The 20,538-nt window shown below is 40.4% G+C and overlaps 1 protein-coding gene across 2 annotated transcripts in view; it reads right to left on the bottom strand.

Annotated features, from left to right (window-relative positions):
* SATB2 (SATB homeobox 2) overlaps positions 1–20,538 on the bottom strand; it is a 193,587-nt gene that overhangs the window by 129,113 nt on the left and 43,936 nt on the right. The window lies entirely within an intron of this gene.

Here is a 20,538-nt window from a genome sequence, read left to right as displayed (position 1 = left end):
GTGGGGTCTTGACTTGAGAACTTAATCCGTATTGGAAAGCTGTTCTCAAGTCAAAAAGTCTGTAAGTCAAGTCTCCATTGACCTACAGTGCATTGAAAACCGATTAATCCCATAACAGGCAGTTTTTGTTCCATTTTGGTTTTTTTCTGGTCTGTAAGTCAAATCTCAGTCTGCAAGTCAAACCTAAATTTTGCGGCCAGAGAAGTCTGTAACTCAAAAAGTCTGTAAGTCAAGCCGTCTGTAAGTCAAGGGTCCACTGTACTGGATGAATCCCAAGCCGGAATTAAGATTGCCGGAAAAAATATCAACAACCTCTGATATGCAGATACTTTCTTGGGCTCCATGATCACTGCAGATGGTGACAGCAGCCACGAAATTTAAAGACGCCTGCTTCTTGGGAGGAAAGTGATGACAAACCTAGACAGCATCTTAAAAAGCAGAGACATCATCTTGCCAACAAAGGTCCGTATACTCAAAGCTATGGTTTTTCCAGTACTGTAGTGATATATGGAAGTGAGAGCCGGACCACAAGGCTGACCACCAAAGAATTGATGCTTTTGAATTGTGGTGCTGGAGGAGATGCTTGAGACTGCAAAGAGAACAAACCGATCCATTCTGAAGGAAATCAAGCCTGAGTGCTCACTGGAAGGACAGATCCTGAAGCTGAGGCTCCAATACTTTGGCCATCTCATGGGAAGAGAAGACTCCCTGGAAAAGACTCTGATGTTGAGAAAGTGTGAGGGCAAGAGGAGAAGGGGACGACAGAGGATGAGATGGCTGGACAGTGTCATCGAAGCTACCAACATAAATCTGACCCAACTCTGGAAGGCAGTGGAAGACAGGAGGGCCTGGCATGCTCTGGTCCATGGAGTCACAAAGAGCTGGACACGACTTAACAACTAAACAACAAGAAAATGACTTCATGCAACATCAAAGCTTAAATAATAGAGTAGCAGAGTTTTCAACATCCAGGGCCAGCATCTATTGCTCACGTCAAAGCCCTTTCTTTTTTAGTCACTTTAGCATATGGATCTCCCATCTTTGCCTAACAGACTACTTATATGAGTCAGTTCCCTCAGAACACATAAAACTCACAGATTACTAATGTCTCTTATAGACACACTAGAGAATCTTGCAACCTTACCCATTCTGGAGCTAAGGTTGAATCTTTCCACTCTGTTTTTACGGACTTCATGCTCATTTATACTGAGACAAAATCGACACTGTACAGTACTTTCCAGTATGTGAGAGTCAAACTCAACTTACTGGTTTCCTCAAGTTCATCTTTTTCATCCTTGAAGAGCTACCGTATTTTTCTGTGTATAAGACACTACTTTTAAAATCATTGCACTAAAAATTGAGGGGCATCTTTTACACGGAAGCAAGTTGAGATAGCTGAGGAGAGAACAAAACAGCACATGTCTTGCCTCTGTAAAAAGGCTTTCTTCAGTCACAGAGCTTAGCTTCCTACAGTCAGGAAACTTAGCTTTCTCCAATCACAAGCCTTATGGAACTGACATCAGCTGATGCTGAATAAACCAATTGGAACACACCTTGTTGGAGGTGGAGTCTGTAGGCTCAGATTCAATAGGGACTCCTAATGTCCGACATTCTGAGACCAGAGGCTGAATACTGAAAGCTAAGTTTTCCTAATTTTTGGGTTAGAAAAGTGGGGGAACGTCTTATAAATGGGGGTGTGCTATAAATGGAAAATGTGGTATATTACCCTGAATTGCCTTATGCACTAATAAACTGATATTTTGAGAACACATCTGCATATTATCTACTAGATACCCTGCAAGATGGGGTGCTGCCAGAAATCCTGTGAGAAATGGCAAATGATAAACTTTGAATGCAATGATCTGCCTACTACTCTCAACACAGCACTGCTAATATGTTTAGTTCCTAATATGTTTGCCAGGGTTTTTTTGTTGTTACTTGAATGTAACTATTTTATCAATCATTAAAAAGGCCAATTGTTGTGTATATTGTGCTACAGAACTCAATGGATAACTGTGCTTAACAGCTTAAGAGTTCTATCTGAATAGTCTCACTATTTCACAGCTGTGCCCCAAGTTCAGTTTCTTGGTGATACTCCAGTGTATCAAAATGATGTAATGCAAAAAAAAACTTTTATGTATGTTTACTTCTTTTGGAAATTATACATTAAAATGTCTATTGTATCAGAACTTCATGATATAAGTGTACAATCAATTTTAATCTGTATATTCTTAGAATGGGAATGGTAGTTGATAATGTTCATGATGTAAATAAACAAACAATCAAAGTCAGACAAATTCTCCTTGAGATAAAAAGCAAATTACACATAAAAAATAATATATATACTTATATTTTTGAATTTTGTATAAGCTTCTGCATCAGCATTTTCAGCACAGAGAACTACCTTATGAGTTAATGAGTTAATGCAGAAGGTATTCCCAAGGAATAGGAAGAAACCAGGTGGAAAGAACCCTATCAATAAGTGTCATAACTGTGGGTTAAACAGACCACAAATCTGATTTTGTATAAGGTGGCAATCTATGCTCTTTCTAGCAGCAGCACTCATGAGAAGCCCCAGTAAGTGAGAGTGCATTTTTCAGGACAAAAACGTGGGCTACCACTTGAAGGGAAAGCTTTTAAAAAAAATCTATATGCAAAATGCCACAGATCACAAGGTCTGTAGATTAAAAACATACACTTTTCTGGAATTAAAGACTTTTAAAAGCTAAGCATTTGAAGCCTTGCCCAGGACACAGATGGATACCATCAACCACTTCAGGAAAAGTCTACTTGTGAGGACTTTTACTGATAAGTAGTCCTTTAGTTTCCTCTTAAGGAGAAAGGCAGGGTAAAATTATTTGAAATAAAATAGTAATAAATAAATTTAATCAAAGTGAGACTTGTGGGCACTTTGTCCAGAGGCTAACTCAGCTTGTATTTTTAGACATCTGCACTCCCTTGGAGAAAGCCGCTCTGCTTCCAAGGAAATGACTTGGATGCTGTCTCCCATTATTCCCCTGCTCCCATCTGTCTTACAGTCTCTTGAAGCAGGCTGCTCCTGTGAGAGATTCAGTTAAGGAAGCTCAAGTGGATGCTTATGAAGAGGCCATGACAATAGCCTTCTTGTGCATTTACAGTACTACAGCCCAACAGGATATTAGAGTTATACTGTTGTTGTTTTTTAGTCGCTACGTTGTGTCTGACTCTTCGTGACCCCATGGACCAAAGCACGCCAGGCCCTCCTATCTTCCACTGCCTGCCGGAGTTGGGTCAAATTCACGTTGGTAGCTTCGATGACACTGTCCAACCATCTTGTCCTCTGTCGTCCCCTTCTACTCTTGCCTTCACACTTTCCCAATATCAGGGTCTTTTCCAGGGAGTCTTCTCTTCTCATGAGATGGCCAAAGCATTAGAGCCTCAGCTTCAGGATCTGTCCTTCCTGTTATACTATTAGGATCTCTTAAATGAGAAAGGATGATTCCTTTTAAAACAATGTGTTGTTGTTAAAGCTGTATAGATTTTTCCATCAAGCCTTTAAAAAGGATTTTCTCCATTACTCAGCTGGCAACATGGTAATTCCCTTTACCCAGAAATTAGTCTCAGTCAGACTACACTGAAAATAAACATTTCTCCTCATGACTAGCCTCAAAAGTGAGTAAAGAAAAAAAAAAACCTGTAGTCACTATTAGCTCTTATCAGCTACTGTGTTTGATGCAGGCATAACCAAAACCAAATATGTCGTTAAACCTGTATAGTCTTTATATCTTTGTGCATTTATGTCTTTGAATCAACTATACCCAAACACGAGTACGGTCACTCACCATCAAATAAAATAATAGCATATACTGTATCCAAATTAGCAAACTATAAACTTGTACAACAATATGCTATTCCAGTTTAGACTATTATATTAAAATATCCAAGCTTCATGGGGGGTAAAAATATGTGAATTAGATAAATACAACTCTAATGAGGATTAATCATCATAGCTGAACTATATCTGGATATTGTTTATGCTATTGGGAGGGAATCAACTTTCTGTACCACCACGACTAGGTGAAAACTTTTAAAAAGTAATCAGCCCTAAGCTAAACTTAAATTTCTAAGGCCACCTTTCTTCTGATAAGGAGGGCTAAGAAATCACATCAGGTGTTTTAAACACCTACCTGTAAAACTCATATGTTTTGTTTAGCACAGAAATGTTAGACAAAATTAACATGTTCATTTTCTTCCATTTCATCTCCAACAAGAAACCCTTCATGTTCCACACCAGTTCAATAAAATCAAATTACCGTATATGGGTTATCTTCATGGATTAAAAACAAGTTGATTTTAATGTTACCTGTTTTAGAGACACCCTTCCAGACAGGGTGGTTTTACAAATATAAAAATAGAAGACTACATTTATCTGAAGTAGTGAAAAACATCTCAGAAGATAAAAACAAGTACTTTGGGATTCAAGTATGTTCAAGCAATTTGGAATTCTCTAAAATAAAAAGTTCCATTGCAATTTATGACCCTCAAGACTACTTAAATCAAACCAGTCCCAGAGGTCAAAGGTTCTATTCAGAAAGAGTGGCTTGAATGTTGTAGACTATCATTACCAACTTAAAACATACTGTCTTGGAAGGATGCCCAATTGACCCAAACAAAATTATTATTGAGAAGTGTTTAAGATCCACTTAGGACTTAACCTTTCCTTACCCCACAAATATGTCTCAAACTCCTGTTTGCCACTGTAAAATAAATACACGGGTGGGGCATTTACAGGAAAGAAATGAAGGGCAGGAATAAAATGCTTAACTCTTACTGATTTTCTCTGCAAGCACTTCCCTCCCCAACTGGCAGTATGGCTGGAGGATAATGCTACTTAGCTGCCAGTACTTGAGTTGACAATTTTTATTTTATTTTACCAAACACAGTTGTAGGAGAAGATTATAACAATGAGCTTTGCAGGACTAAGAGAAAGAGAATGATTAATTAATTATTGGATCTATTTATTTATTTATTCAGTACATTACACTTCACCTTTCCATTAGAAAGTCATGCACAAGATACTCTATAATAGTTATAAAAAATAAAAATTAAGTAAAACCAAATTTAAATATGAAATCATAAAATCAGATAAATTCTACCATAAAAACCATTAAAATCTACTAAGTGTACAATTAAAAACAACACAGTATGGTAACTTAATTATGTAGCCTAAATGTAAGTGGCCAGAAACATCTCAAATAAGCATGCACACAACAAAAGCTCATGTATGTTTTCTTTGCATGCAACAACTTAATATTGGGAGCCAGAGTAGTGTAGCAGATAGAGTAGTGGATTAGGACTCTGGAAATCATGAACTGGATAGGAAAATTCCTAGGGCAAAACGAACAAGCAGCAGGTTTGATTGCTACGGTATATGAACATATATATATATATGCTTTTAATACGAATGAACACAAGCCAATCTCTGTGTCTCAGAAGAGAAAATGTCAATGTAAGATTATGCAACAGAAATATATTGAGGTATACCAAGTGACATCCCAGAGATTCAGAACAGGACAAAGTGTCCAATCCTATGAAAATAGAAAACAGGAGAAGAAATTAGTGTGTTTTGGGAGAGAGGTTTTCTCTCTAAAATGTGCTGCTTATATACTGCCCCATAGCACTTAAAGCACTCTTTGGGCAGTTTACAAGTTCATTATGCAAACTACATATAGCTCCCCCCACCCCCAGTGAGCTGGGTACTCATTTTACTGACCTTGGAAGGATAGAAGGCTGTCAACCTTGAGCTGGCTACCTAGAATAGAACCCTGGGTCATGAGCACAGTTTTGGCTGCAGTATAACCACTGCACCATGAGGGTCTTATAGCATCCCTGTTTAGCAGAATCGTTATTTCTTCTCTTAGAACTCTCACAGTCTGAAGTAACAGAAAACTCCCATTGATGAGAAGTAGGTAAAATCTGAAACATCCATTCTGAATTCTCTTTAGCACCCATCAACAGTTAGTGATGTTGTTCCAGATGTTGTAATGACATGCCAGACAGCCCACAGATGTCATGCCATCAGAAGTTGGATTCATTAGGAGTGTGGGAGGAAAAAAAATCAGTGACAGGGATGGATGCAACAAAGTTCTTCCCACAATAATTTTGATATGAAGTTGATGGGTGGCAATCAAAGCCACTGCTTCCTGTCAAGGGACAACCCCTTAGAAGAAGAGAAACCATTTTTAATACCTCCACATTGTTTCTTTTGCTGAAAATGTTAAGTGTATAAAGAAATTCTATAGGAGAAGGATGGAGACCAGTTATCTACTGAAAGATGAAGACAGAGGATGTTTCCAGGTAAGGTTTTTGAGCACCTGTTGTTTAGTGACAATCTGTATCTTCTTTCCTGTTGCATGCATTTAAAGAGACAGTCCATGGCCACATCAGTTTACGAATTAAAGATGCCTTTTCCACCTATCTTCTGTTCTAATTTTTGTCTCCTCAGAAACCCTCACAGTAGGCAGCCAAGAATATCGATAGAGACAGCACCAGCCAGGACTTTCACTGAGAAGTCAACCAGATGCCTTGCTGCATTAATCTGCAAACCAAGCAAGGTGGCAAGCCTCTTTTTTGGGAAACTGTAGCTAATTTCTTAGAGTCATCAGAGAAATGATTAATGAAAACATCCACCTTTTCCTGTTGAAACTGCTGGTATGCAGCCATTGTTGCCTGACAGTTAGCTATGTAAATGATTAAAACAGCCAAAGGGGTGGGGACATGTCAAGCTTACACTTCTCCCTGTCAGGCGGGGCAACATTGTTTTTTCTGTTTGCCATTAGTTTGATTAGCTTCTATAGCTATTGAATTTGGTGGTACATGTTAGAAAAAAAACCCTCCACTCTATTCTATTACAATCTATACATATTTTTAATGTGACAAGAAGTTGGAAGTATTGTTAAGGGTTTATTACATGATTGCTGCACAAGATGTGACAACTGCGGTACTAATGGTATCATAACTTGCAACAGAGAACTATTAGCAATTCAATTAAACCTAGGATATGACATAGTGGAGGCTGAGCCCTTAACTCTATTCACAAGGATTTAACCATCTTCATAATTTGATCTTCATATGATCTCAAAATCTGAAAAGGAGAAATTGGTCTCCAATAAGACAGTCTGGAGCAGTCAGTATCAATCATCTTTAGGTAAGAAAGTCTCTGACAACTAATGCTAATTGCAGGGATGCAGCAATCAAGATCAGCTTCAACGTCATGCCAACTTTGAATCAACACAATAATTGTAATGAGGAGAACAGTGACAATCATAACAATGGTATGGCCTAGATGAAAGTTAGTTTGTGTATGAAAGAGACCCCCTGTCTCTCAACAAACAAAGTACTGGTCTTGATTCAGGTGTCTGTCATGATAGGGAGGAGCTTGAGTAAATCAGTGTTGTGACTGTTCTTGGCAGCAGACCTCCCATAGGTAAATGGACAGAGTCATCTGAAGAATCCAAACATTTGAGACATTTTTCTTCTTGGCCTAGAAGAATATTCTCTCCTACTTGTGCACAAAGCAAACAAGGTTCTTCAGCTCTTCTGGCTATACTAAGCACCACAATCTAACATGAAGTCAGTTCATGAATTTTGCTTTTGGAGACAGAACTCACATGAACAACATCTTCAAAGTACTATATCACAATCAATATCAGGGTCTGGAGGTCCAGAAGAGCAAGACAAAATGCTGCAAGTTGAAGCTCTCCCAAACAAATAACACATTTAATGTTGTAGCTGGCACTGTGGATACTGAAGTTGAAACCAATGAAAATGTAGCAATAAAAGCAATAAAAATAAGTCGTTTGTTTTTTGTTTCCTCTTAACTTTTTACCTACAGATGCAATGCGTTTCCTCTTCCCCACCTTCTTAGTTGCCATTCAAGATGACTGAGATGGATTCAGAATGAAAGAAATCTGGACCAATGAGCTCGATGTGGAAGATAACAAAAGTGCAGCCCGAAGTAAAACAGTCATTATTGCAGAAGCCACAGTCAGATCTGACAAAGGCAAAGAAAGTTGGAGATATTTGGCAAGGGCTGGGTTTTTGAAAATGCTAGCACAGGCCATGAATGAAACATATTAGGAATGGCTTGACTGCTAGCCTGAAGAGATTGCTTCCACAAATATAGCTTCAGGCAGAATCCGTCTTACAGATGGAACATAGATTGCAACATGAAGCTCTCCCAAACAAATAATGTATTTAAGGGCATCTGTCAGAATGGACATTCTTCAGAAGGGCTCCCACATTGGTGCACTGATTGAAAAAAACTGCTGAGGCTGGTAGAAGAAAAAGTTTTGGCAAAGCACTTAAAAAAAACAGATAAGAAATAGAGCTAAAACCCTTATTTTAAAAGGCTATTTAAAAACTATATACAACAAGCTACTGAGCAAGAAGATAAAAAAAGAAGAAATATTCTTAAAACATTGCTGCTCACACAGTAGACAAAAACAAACTGAAATCGCTTCACTGAGGTGTGATGGAATATTGTGATTATTAAAAGTAGAGACAGGGTCCCACCAAAAGCTACTCTGTAATGTTTGGACATACAGGCATGAGACTCATATCGCTGAGTCACAGAGACCATGAAAAACACATGTTCCTTAGAGCAGCAGAACAATTATTAGAGAAGACTTTAAGCCAGCAGTGAACAACTGCCTTCTATAAGTTCTTATGTATGCTCTGAAGGTCAGAGACCTAATGTGCTTGTTCACCTACTTCAAATACTTGTCAAATCATTAGTAATGCTCTATTCCACTATCCCCAACATCACAATGCCTTATTCCTGGTTATCTCTCCCTTCCAGCTGACTGTCAGGTTCAGTTGGCTCCTCTTACTTACATATATTACTATACCATTAGGCACTAAGGAATTCTGTGATTTGTAGCTGCTGAGATACTATAACACATCAGTGGCAGTATTTATACATCTATTATTTTTATAGCTGACATTGTACATTTATCAAAATATGAGAGAAATTCCACTACATATTAGCAGGCACAAAAATATACAGAGTACTTCCAAAGATTTTAATTAAGTTTATGTATTCTAAGTACTGGTATAAAATCTAAATGTGGAATAAAATCTAATCATACTATTTTTTAAAAAAACTATTGTAGTGCCTTTCTAAATAAACTACAAATCAGAGTTCAAGTTGTTATAGTCCATACATTTGATGTGTTTTATTAATATCCTATAACTGATCTTTCAAACTGGCAACACAGAATTATCACATACAATTTATATTTTGGTCGTATGCAATGCTAGTGTACTGAATACATGCTAAAATATCTATGTTACAGAATTATATTAGCAATTTATGTATATATAAGTGAACTTATAAAAGCCACAGTGGTGAATTGCTGTTAATTAGTGTAATCTGGATGCACTATTGATTAAGTAACAGCTATGTAACCAGCATGTGACTAGTATCTTGTAGCAGTTTGACAATGTAATTTATATAATTTCACTAGGATTCCAGCCATGAATTTTTACAAAACACTAGTTTATGAAAACTCTCCAAGGTAATAAAAAATAACAAAGTGATAGCAACAGTTCCTTTCCTTTTAAAATATATCAAATGTTGAAAATCACCACATAAGATAACAGATCGAAAATAATTCCTACATGAAAAAGGAATCTAATCCCTGATTTATGCTATCTACAACGTACATAACATCCATATGTTAAATTACAGGATTACAGTATAAATTCTGTTAAACCCAAGTATGGGACTTTAAAACCATATTAGTTTTTGCCTCTCAATATGTGTATTCAGAAATATTTGTATCTATTCCTGGTTTCCATTTAAACTGAAGCTTAAACTTGCCTTCCTGAAAATTTTGGATGAGAAATCATAATAGAATTATAAACCTACCAAAAGAGAGGTTACTTACCTGTAACCATGGTTCTTCAAGTGGTCATCTGTGAGTTCACACAAAAGGGTTAACCCAGCGCCAGCGTTGGTCCTCTCGGAACATTCTCAAGCTTTAAAAGAAAAGTAACAAAGTTTTAAGGCTGCCTATACCCCGCATGCTCTGCCCGCCCCAGCCTCAGTTCCATTTATCCGCCACAGGTACCTGAGCATGAGATAGATACAGCCAGTGACAGACAGAGGGGAGGCAGGGCCAGATTGTGTGAATTCACAGATGACCACTTGAAGAACCACGGTTACAGGTAAGTAACCTCTCTTTCTTCATCGTGGTCTTCTGTGAGTGCACACAAAAGGGTGATTGGCACACTTACTCACCGGATGGTGGGCTGTCACTGGAGCACACCGCTCTCCCGAAACCTGTCTCCTTCTTGGCCCTCAGGTCTAGCCTGTAGTGAGTGATGAATGTGAAGACATTAGACCAAGTGGCAGTCCTGCAGATGTCAGGCACATCAACGCCACGTAGTAGGGCAATAGAAGAGGCTATGGCTCTCGTGGAATGAGCCCGAAGTCTTTCAGGTGGAGTCTTACGCTGAAGCTCATAAGCAAGCGAAATCGTGGAGACAATCCATCTGGAGAGCGTTGAAGACTATGCTGGGAGACCCTTTTTTTTCCCAAAGTAGCAGAGGAAAAGTCTATTGGATGACCTAAAGTCCTTGGTTCTAGAAACATAGAAGGCCAGAGCCCTCCTGACATCCAGAGTGTGGAGCATGCGCTCAGTGTTATTTGTAGGTTCAGAGAACAGAGTGGGAAGCAGTAAAGGCTGTTTGAGGTTAAAGTCCGAGACAACCTTTGGGAGAAAAGAGACATTGGGGTGCAACAGCACCTTATCCTTGAAAAACTGTAGGAAAAGTTGATCAGAACGAAGGGCAGCAAGTTCACTCGCTCGTCTGGTAGAAGTGATAACGATTTCGAAGATAACATCTTAAGGTCACACGTAGCCATTGGCTCAAAGGGAGGACGGGTAAGTGCAGGCAACACCAACTGAAGGGACCACTATGGAACTGGTGGTCGAACTGGAGGCCTCAGATTAGTAAGTCCTTTAAGAAAGGCTTTAACTGTAGGATGAGAGAACAGGTGGGATGAAGTTGAATCTTTAGGCTGAAAGGAGATGATTGCAGCTAGATAAACTTTAATAGTGGAAAGAGACAACTTGAAATCAAACAGGTAACGCAAGTATTGTAACAAGGTAGAAAGAGATACAGGGGATGGTACGAGACCCCTGGCTTCAGTAAATTTTAGAAAACTTTTCCACTTATAACTGTACAGTAGTGAAGTGGACGGCTTTCTGGCTCGATCTAACACCTCCTTGATCTCGGGGAGATCCTCCACCCTGTTAGATGTAGTGTCTCCACGTCTGGATGGAACACTCTGCCTGCATCCTGTGTCAAGAGATTGGGAAATGTTGGTAGTCTCTTGAACTCTGAGGTCATCATCATCAAGGTTGGAAACCATACTTGCTGAGGCCAGTAAGGAGCTATGAAGATCACCCCCACAGGTGAGTAACGAAGCTTCACTAGAGACCTCTGTATTAACGGAAGAGGAGGAAACATGTAGAGGAGTCCTTGATTCCATGGAATCATATATGCGTCCCCTAACGAGTCCATGCCTAGGCTGGCTCTAGATGCATACTCGGTGCACTTCGCATTGAGATGAGAAGCGAAGATGTCTACAGTTGGGGTCCCCCATAGGTGACAGAGCTCTTGGAACACCTGGGTGTTCAGTTCCCACTCGTGAGTCTGACATGTGAGACGACTCAGCTGGTCTGCCAACACATTCTCTGTTGTGGCCACATGTATCGCTACAGGAAAGACATGGTGCTGGTAGCACCACTCCCAAAGGTGAATCGCAAGGTAGAGAAGCGATCCTGAGCGAGTCCCTCCTTGTTTGTTGATATAGTACATGGTCGTGGTGTTGTCTGTCACCAATTGAACACCACGACCCTGCACCATGGAAAAGAAAGCTCTGAAGGCTTTGATGACTGCTATGATCTCCAAATGGTTTATGTGGAGGTTTCTTTCTTGTGCAGACCAGACAACATGAACCTTGTGCTGTCCGCAGTGTGCTCCCCATCCTGTCGGACTGGCATCTGTCGTCACTTGCACGGTGAGCCAAATTGGTTGAAAAGGTCTGCCTATCCTCAGATGTGGAGGACAGTTCCACCACTGGAATTGTTTTGCAACCTCAGGAGTTACACAAAGGTGTTTCCTCTGGCTGTCTCCCATGGGATTGAAGAATGCCAGGAACCATGATTGCAGGGACCGCAGTTTGAGATGTGCGTAAGCCAAAGCTGGAGTGGTGGAGGCCATGAGGCCTAACAGGTGTTGGACATGTTTTGCTCTCATGCGGGCCCTTGGTCGAAACTTTTTGAGAGCCCTGCGTATTTTCCAGATCCAGTCCTTGGGCAGAAAAATTCGACCTCTGATGGCATCCAGGCGTGCTCCGATGTAATGCACTATCTTGGAGGGTTCGAGATGTGACTTCTCCATGTTGATGGTGAGGCCTAGCTTTGGCAGCAACCGTAGAATGAATTTTGTGTCTTTCAGAGCCTGAGTCTTGGATGGAGAGACTACCAGCCAATCGTCTATGTAAGGGTAGACGTGGATGTCGTTGAGGCATAGGTAAGCTGCTACAGGTACATGACCTTTATGAGTGTCCTGGGAGCTGTTGAAAGTCCGAAGAGCAAGGCCAGGAATTGATAAATGGTTCCCTGGAAGATGAATCGAAGGTATTTGTGATGATCTGGATGGATGGTCACATGGAAGCATGCATCCTTCAGATCCACTACCACAAACCAATTGTTTTTCTTTAGCAGGGGCAGGATGGATTCCAAGGTCACCATCCGGAAGCATCTTGGATGCAGGTAAGTGTTTAGGATTCTGAGGTCGAGGATAGGTCTTATACCTCCACCCTTCTTTGGCACAGCAAAGTACCAGGAGTAGAATCCATTTTTTTAGATCTGTAATTGGGACAGGTTGAATAGCATCCTTTTCTAGAAGAGATACAACTTCCTGTTCCAGAGCGGGATCGAAAGATGTGTGACTTACGAACCCTAAGGGAGGAAATTCTATAAATTCCAGTCAGTAGCCGGACTGGATGATTTTTTTATGCCCATGAGTCATTTGTGATGGTAGACCAGTTTGCCAGAAATGGTTGAAGTCGTGTGGTGATGTGGTTTCCGTTTATGTCTAAGGCAGAGTCAAAGATACTGTTTGGATTTTTTGGCAGGTGGCTTATAAAATTGCCTACACTGCGACTGCTGAGGATGATAGCTGGGAGCGGAGGAAGAAGCTTGAGAAGATCTTTATTGAGGTAAGTTCTTATATGGTCTGTATTGCTATGAAGATTGCTGGTATTGTGAGTAAGACTTTCTCCACTGAAATTTGTTATATCTAGGCTGAGGTTGGATCGAATAGGATTTTGCAGTCTTTTTAGCCTTATGTAGTTCCTCCAAATGATTATTGGTCTTGTCACTGAAAAGCCCGGTGGCATCAAAGGCAAGATTTTCCACCTTGGTTTTGACATCCTCCAGGATGTTGGCAGATCTCAGCCAAGCATGCCCGCGCAGAGTGATTGCAGACATGAGAAATCTGGCAGCGGTCTCTGCTGCATGCTGAATCGACAAACTTTGATGTTTTGATACAGCTTGTGTTTCTTCATAAGAATTCAAGAAGCCCTGTCTTACATCTTCTGGGGTCATTTTGAGACCAGGTAAAATTTTGAGCCAGAGTTGTTTCTGGTATGTTCCCAAAGCAGTTTGATAGTTTATGATTCACAGGAGGAAAGAAATTAAGGAGTAAATCTTTCTTCCAATAATCTCCAACTTTTTACCCTCCTTGTTCGTGGGGGTAACGTGTGATTTTCCAGTGGGCTTAGTACAACTGGTTTCTACAATTAGTGAGTTCAGAATAGGGTGCTTAAGAAGAAATTTCGTGTCATTACCGAGGACATGATACAGATTCTCAGTTTGGTGAGAAATAGAGGGAGAAGTAGAAGGCTGCTCCCAGAACTCTTTAATAATCTCCATTATAACTGGTACAAAGGTAGGGCTTGGAGGTGGAGACCTCTCCTGGTTGATGTCTCCAAAAATAAGGTCTTCAGCAGGAGGTGTAGGTTGGTCCACTTCTACCTTTAATGCCCGTGCTAGGCGTGACAACATTTGGGAATATGAAGAGAAGTCTTCTGAAGGGGAGGAAGCATGGGGGTCCCCAGTATCACAAGGCACCACGTCACCCTCAGGAAAATCCCCTTGGCAAGGCTGAGCTGGAAGGTCAGGATCAGAGTCCGAGGAATGAGTAGAAGAGACTTCAACAGGGTCAGAGGAAAAGACATCTCTGTTCCTTTTATGTGACCTGCATTCGATGTCGTGCTTGTCCTTCGACGTCGAAGAATGAATCTGTTGAGAAGTAGAGGGAATATTCAAGTCAGGAAGTGCAGGCACTGCTGGTAAGGGCGCTGAAGCCTTAGAAATCTCAAGGTCGACCCGTCGACGTTGATGATGATGACGGGGTCAAGGAAATTCTGAAGAAGATGACACATAAATGTATTTAACTTTCCTATGTTTTCAAAGTCAATCAGTTGAGGAGGAATCAGAGGAGCTAGAGTCCCTTCGACGTCAATGGTGTTTCCGTGATCAAACTCTTCCCGAGTCATCAGATGTGGAGGAATGGGCTCAACATCGACGTTTTGATTGACATCGAGTGGATGAACGGTGCTTCCTTTTTGATGAGCGCTTCGTACGAGGGGATCTCGACCCTGAGGGCGCTGAGGAGATCGAAAAAGCCAAAGACCCCTGCCCATGAGAAAATGGGCTATGTGGGGCAGAAGTCAAGCCTGCGGTGGCTCCAGCAAGCGGACTCGGCGTCAGAGAAGATACGCCCTCTGGGATAACAAGCTCAGATTGTCGAGGAGGCAGAGATGGTGTGGCCTCCGACAAAGATTCATGATCTCTTGAAGACTCCTCTAATATAGGCGATGGTAATGATTCAGATATGGGAGGAAGCTGAACGGAAGGCTCCTTAGGTTTAACCAGAGCCTTTGCTTTTGCTTGTTTTGCAGGTTTGAGAGACGGAGCAACAGAAGCATTCAACGTCGTAGCAGATTTCTTAGATGAAACAGACTTTTTTGCGGCTTTGCCAGTCTTAGAAACAGTCGGTTGAGGTGAAGCAGCAGATTCAGAATGAGGAGTAGCTGACGGTGAGGCAAGTTCCATGTCCGAAGGCTTGGTGGAAGACAGTGTGGATTCCCACAGATGGTACTTTAGACGTTGTTGCCTGGCTTTCAAAGCCGCTTTGGTAAAGAGTTTACAGTGCTTGCAGGATTTTGCCTTTAAAAGGTGGGCTTCTCCCAGGCAAAAAAGGCATCGATCATGCCCGTCTTGGTGGGGTATCTTCCTAGAACAAACCATACAACGGCTGAAAGGTCCTGAGGGGACCTAAAAGCTAAGGAAAGTCTTATAGGGAGCCGTTTATGAGGCAGGAAAAAAGGTGGGAAGTCCGAAGCAGCCAAGTTTGAGGGGAAACTCTAAAGCAGAGTCCATGAAAAGAGAGGTCCGCGTCAAGGGATATGACAGTTCTCGTAGTCAGTACAGTCCGGTCGAAAAACACGAAAAAATTCTAAGAAAAAGGTTTTGAAAAACGGAGCTCGAAGTGAGAGGTTCCAAGTCGCTAGGCGGGAAAATGGAACTGAGGCTGGGGTGGGTGGAGCATGCGTGGTATAGGGAGCCTTAAACTTTGTTACTTTTCTTTTAAAGTTCAAGAATGTTCCAAGAGGACCAACGCTGGCGCTGGGTTAACCCTTTTGTGTGCATTCACAGAAGACCACGATGAACAAATATTTTTAACATAAGATGCACGTTCCCCTTTTTACAAAAACCTCTTGCCTCTCTGAATATGGCAGCCAAAGCTGATTCAAACAGTAATGGGCTAAAATCCTGTAGTGCAATTATGCAAACAGCATAACTTTTGGAAGTGAACTGCTGTAAATGAAGAAATCTCCACAGATGTTGTCCATTGCATATTGAGTTTCACAACTGAGCATGCAAAACAAAACGAAAAAGATCTACTACCTCTACAGATGACACCATTTGCATAACTGTGCAACAGGATTTCAGCCACAGTGCAATACTGTGTAATAGTTTCCTTAGGCACAAGTCTCCATAAATAAATATGGAAATCTAATCCAGTGGTTCTTAACCTTTTTGAAAGAAACACCCCCTTGAGCCATTAAGGAAGTTATCATCGCCCCCCTCCCCATGGTGATGCTATCTTATTTATTTATTTATTTATTTATTTATTTATTTATTTATTTATTTATTTATTTATTTATTTATTTATTTATTACACTTAAATCCAATGACCCCTGAAAACAAAATTCAATTCCAAGAAAATGAAATGCCCCCAAAAAGTAACATTTAATGATTTAGTTGCAAGCGAATTTTAAGACGCAAAAAGAAATATTAAAAGGGCGTAAAAACAAACCGCAATGTAGGAACTAAAAATTTCAAGACAAAAACTCTGAAACTAAATTAAGATTGGAGGAAAATATATATTCATGCACACTATAAAAAGGCTGCAGCCATCTTCACAGGTTTGGCTTGCTCCAGCGCCTACCTACCGCCCCCTTCTGCTCCAGCGCCCCCACGCCGCCCCTTTTCGTTCTACCGCCCCCCTGAAAAATGAAATCGCCCCCTGGGGGGCATTATCGCCCACGTTAAGAACCACTGATCTAATCCATCAAGAGAAGACATGTACAGTTGCATAGAGAATAGCACCATGTACTGTACTGTGTCCCCTGGATGTTGCAATAAATTCATAATTTTGATGTCTCTGTTGGTTTGTTATACAGTACATCAGTGGTCGGGGAACAGGGGTAAATTACCCCAAATGGAGTAAAAGTGAAAATCCCGGGGGTAATGAGCACAGTGCTACCCCCCTCCCTCCCTCCCACCCCTACCCTCTGCAGCCAAATCTCAAATTGTAAGCCACTTCTCATTGTTACTTCCTTGGTTGCAGCAGGGCACTTGCAAATTCTCCGTTCTTTCAGAGATTGGTGATAAGCCTGCTTGATTGGTTATAGCTGTGGATTAGCCCCAGGCAATCAATCAATCCGGGACTTCTGAATGACTGCTTCCTCCGGAAATGACTGCAAGCAAGCAGGAGGAGGGAAAGGATCAAGTTAATGAGGGAAGGAAGGTGCGAGAGACCGAGGGCTTCATCAACCTTATTTAAATGTATGTAGAAAATATATGTAGAAAATGGAGGGAGGGAGTGTGGGTGGATGGATGTGTGTTTGTGTGTGTGTGTGTGTGTGTGTTGTGTGTGTGTGTGTGTGTGTGACAGAGAGAGAGGGAGGGAGGGAGGGAGGGAGGGAGGGAGGAGGGAGAGTCACTCAAAACTATGAAAAAGAACAGGCAAGCAAAAGAGAAAGCTTGAGTTAAGGCAGGGGGAGGGTGGCTTTTTAAGGTGCTGTCTAGGTTTATCATCGCTTTCCTCCCAAGAAGCAGGTGTCTTTGAATTTCGTGGCTGCTGTCACCATCTGCAGTGATCATGGAGCCCAAGAAAGTAAAATCTGTCACTGCCTCCATATCTTCCCCTTCTATTTGCCAGGAGCTGATGGGACCAGTGGCCCTGATCTTGGTTGTTTTGATGTTGAGCTTCAGACCATTTTTGCATTCTCCTCTTTCACCCTCATTAAGAGGTTCTTTAAGTCCTCCTCACTTTCTGCCATGCTTTTGCTTAGTCAATGAAGCAGAAGTAGATGTTTTCTGGAACTCTCTGGCTTTCTCCATAATCCAGCGCATGTTAGCAATTTGGTCTCTCGTTCTTCTGCCCCTTCAAAATCCAGCTTATATTTCAGGGAGTTCTTGGTCCACATACTGCTAAAGCCTACCTTGTAGGATTTTGAGCATAACCTTGCTAGCATGTGAAATGAGTGCAATTGTACAGCAGTTGGAGCATTCTTTGGCATTTCCCTTCTTTTGGATTGTGATGTAGACTGATCGTTTTCAATCCTCTGGCCACTGATGATGATGATTAAAAAAGCACACTGGTCCTTTGATATTGGACTGTGGCACCAAGGTGGGTGACATGACCATTAGCCTGGTTTGTTCCTTTTTGCACACCACACATAGAATGATTAAAGTGGTAGGGAAAGCCCCCCCCCCATTCTGCGTTGGCTGTCTTGAGCAATCATGTCATTGCTAGCACCACTCTTGCAGCTACTGATGATGGTTAAATCCTCTGCGAGCTAGCAAAAATTTAATGCAACTTGCTAGGCACGTTGGACACCTTACTACTCCCTATACCACACCATGGCTGGACTGCAATGTGTTCCAGCACAAATAGTGCACATCTTTATCAAATTTGGTGCATCCTGCTAGTTCAGTACACAGCCTGTGTAGATTCAATAATATTTTTAATTCAATTAATGTATGATTTCCTTCCTTTCGAATCAAGGGGGTAATGCCAGCGTATATAATTTGGGGGGGGGGTAAAAGGTAAAAAAGTTCCCTGACCCCTGTTATACATACTGTAAATCCATAGCAATTAACTTTTAATTGTGCATGGATTCCCAGGAAAACCTAACCAAGCAAGTAATTTAGGGAGGATGGCATGGTGGCAACCACTAATGGCAATATAAAACATAGATGGCTGAAAGTGCAAAAGAGATCATGTTGGATTAGCTGGGTGTGATCTTTAAAATAACCCTTTAAAATGATTCTTCCATCTAAATATGATCCAGTCCCATTCAAAAAACAAAGCAGCCCTACAACTATACCAAAAAGGTCTATCCTGGACAACAAGCAGGGTTGGGTTGAATCACAATCTCATGCATGTCATCTGGTCACCAGCAAACAAAGTGAACCATGCAGTACTCAGGGCACTAAAAAAATCTAAATAATCATCTGATTGCACCCTTACACCTTTATTCTGAGAACATATGAAAAGACAGTAAACGCAACTGGATCAACACCTAGATATTATCAGGATTATAAGAAGCAGTTACTCATTCTCAGGGGTGAACAGTCAATAGCTAATATGATATCCTTTTCCTCACTGCAGCAGCCATACATTCCCTTCAGCAAAATACTCAGCTCACATGGTTCAGTAAAAGAAGCCTCATGCCTCCATAAAAGCATCCTTTCTTGGGATCTCCTTCCCAGGAATGATGCTTTCACTGTTTAATTCATTATGTTCCACATGTTAGTTCACAAAATGTTGAGCAAATATGTTAAACAATATGGATAGAGCTGTTAAACAGGAAGCTGGTTCAGTATCACAGAAAACAGTGGGAAACTGACATTCATATTCAGACAGCAGTGTTCTTAAAATGGCATAAAGCCATTTTTGAAACATGTTTTTGCTTTTTTTTAATGTTTGGCAACAAAGTACAATGTTGCTGTATCCTATTGTCACATGTTGCCTATTTCAAATTAAGCTATCACACAAAGCTAACAAGGAATACTTATCAAACTGCTTTGATAAAAAAATACCTATAAAAATTGATTTTAAAATTCTACCATATTAGTAGTCTATCTTTCCAGGATGCTTGAGTTTTATTATACTAAAACAGATATAAAATTCCTTGGCCTGCAATTTTTAAGTATACAGCTAAAATATCAGTTAATATCCAAATACAATTTTACAATTGTTTATAATTTTAATAACATTTCTTCTTAGATTAATCAGGCTTATTGTCAAGTAAATATACATAGAAATACAGCCTTAAATTAGATTAAGTGTTAAACCACTTCAGTTTTATTAAGGAAAAACTACAGAGTGTGCTTAACAGATACTACTTCATTCCATTCTACATGCAGGAATACTAAATTTAAAGAAGAAGAATAACTTGAATTTTTTGTGTCTTGGTCAGAGTCATATTGTTCTGTTGAATAATCAGTTAAATTAAGCAATTTTGTAAAAGCATGCTTGACTGAAAAGGCGAGTGTTTATCAACCAGAAGACTTTAAAAACCCTAGCAAGGGAGACATGCCCTATCAGCTCCTATACTGTAGTAGAAAATGCCTTTTCTCAAATGATTCCAGCTAGCATTCATGCATGGATCATCTACAAACAAACTATGCTTTTTGTGATTATTTTCACTCATACAAATTTATCAGTAATTTTCACACGATAATCTATTATTTCTTTTACTGAACAGCAAGTCATTTCTATTTAATAAAACATTGCAGGGGAATACCCAGCATTGCAAAAGACACTAAATATTCTCCAGGTGACTGTATATGTTGAAAACAAAAGGCAATTCTCACAAATAATGGTCAAAACAAGTCATCAGTTATCACAATTAATGTATTCAGTTCTGAACAACAAATGAGGGAATTTGATTTTTTTCCTCCCTTCCAGTTGTTACTAAAAGCTGGCATTTCTATAATCTAAATTTAATCAGGCAATTAAAGCTATTTTCTTATATAATTGTTTACTATTCCTAAGGATACACCTACATGTAAAATACCTTGAATGGTCCAACTTTAGAAGAACAAATTAACACTATTGTATAGTCATTTTTAGTTTATCATGAATGCCTGCCAATGTACTGGGCTGTCAGAATTAGCT

Source organism: Pogona vitticeps, chromosome 1 (genome assembly GCF_051106095.1).
Source record: "Pogona vitticeps strain Pit_001003342236 chromosome 1, PviZW2.1, whole genome shotgun sequence".
Lineage (NCBI taxonomy): Eukaryota > Metazoa > Chordata > Lepidosauria > Squamata > Agamidae > Pogona > Pogona vitticeps.
The sequence above is the reverse complement of the archived record's forward strand: the minus strand, read 5'-3'. Positions and strand labels throughout refer to the sequence as shown.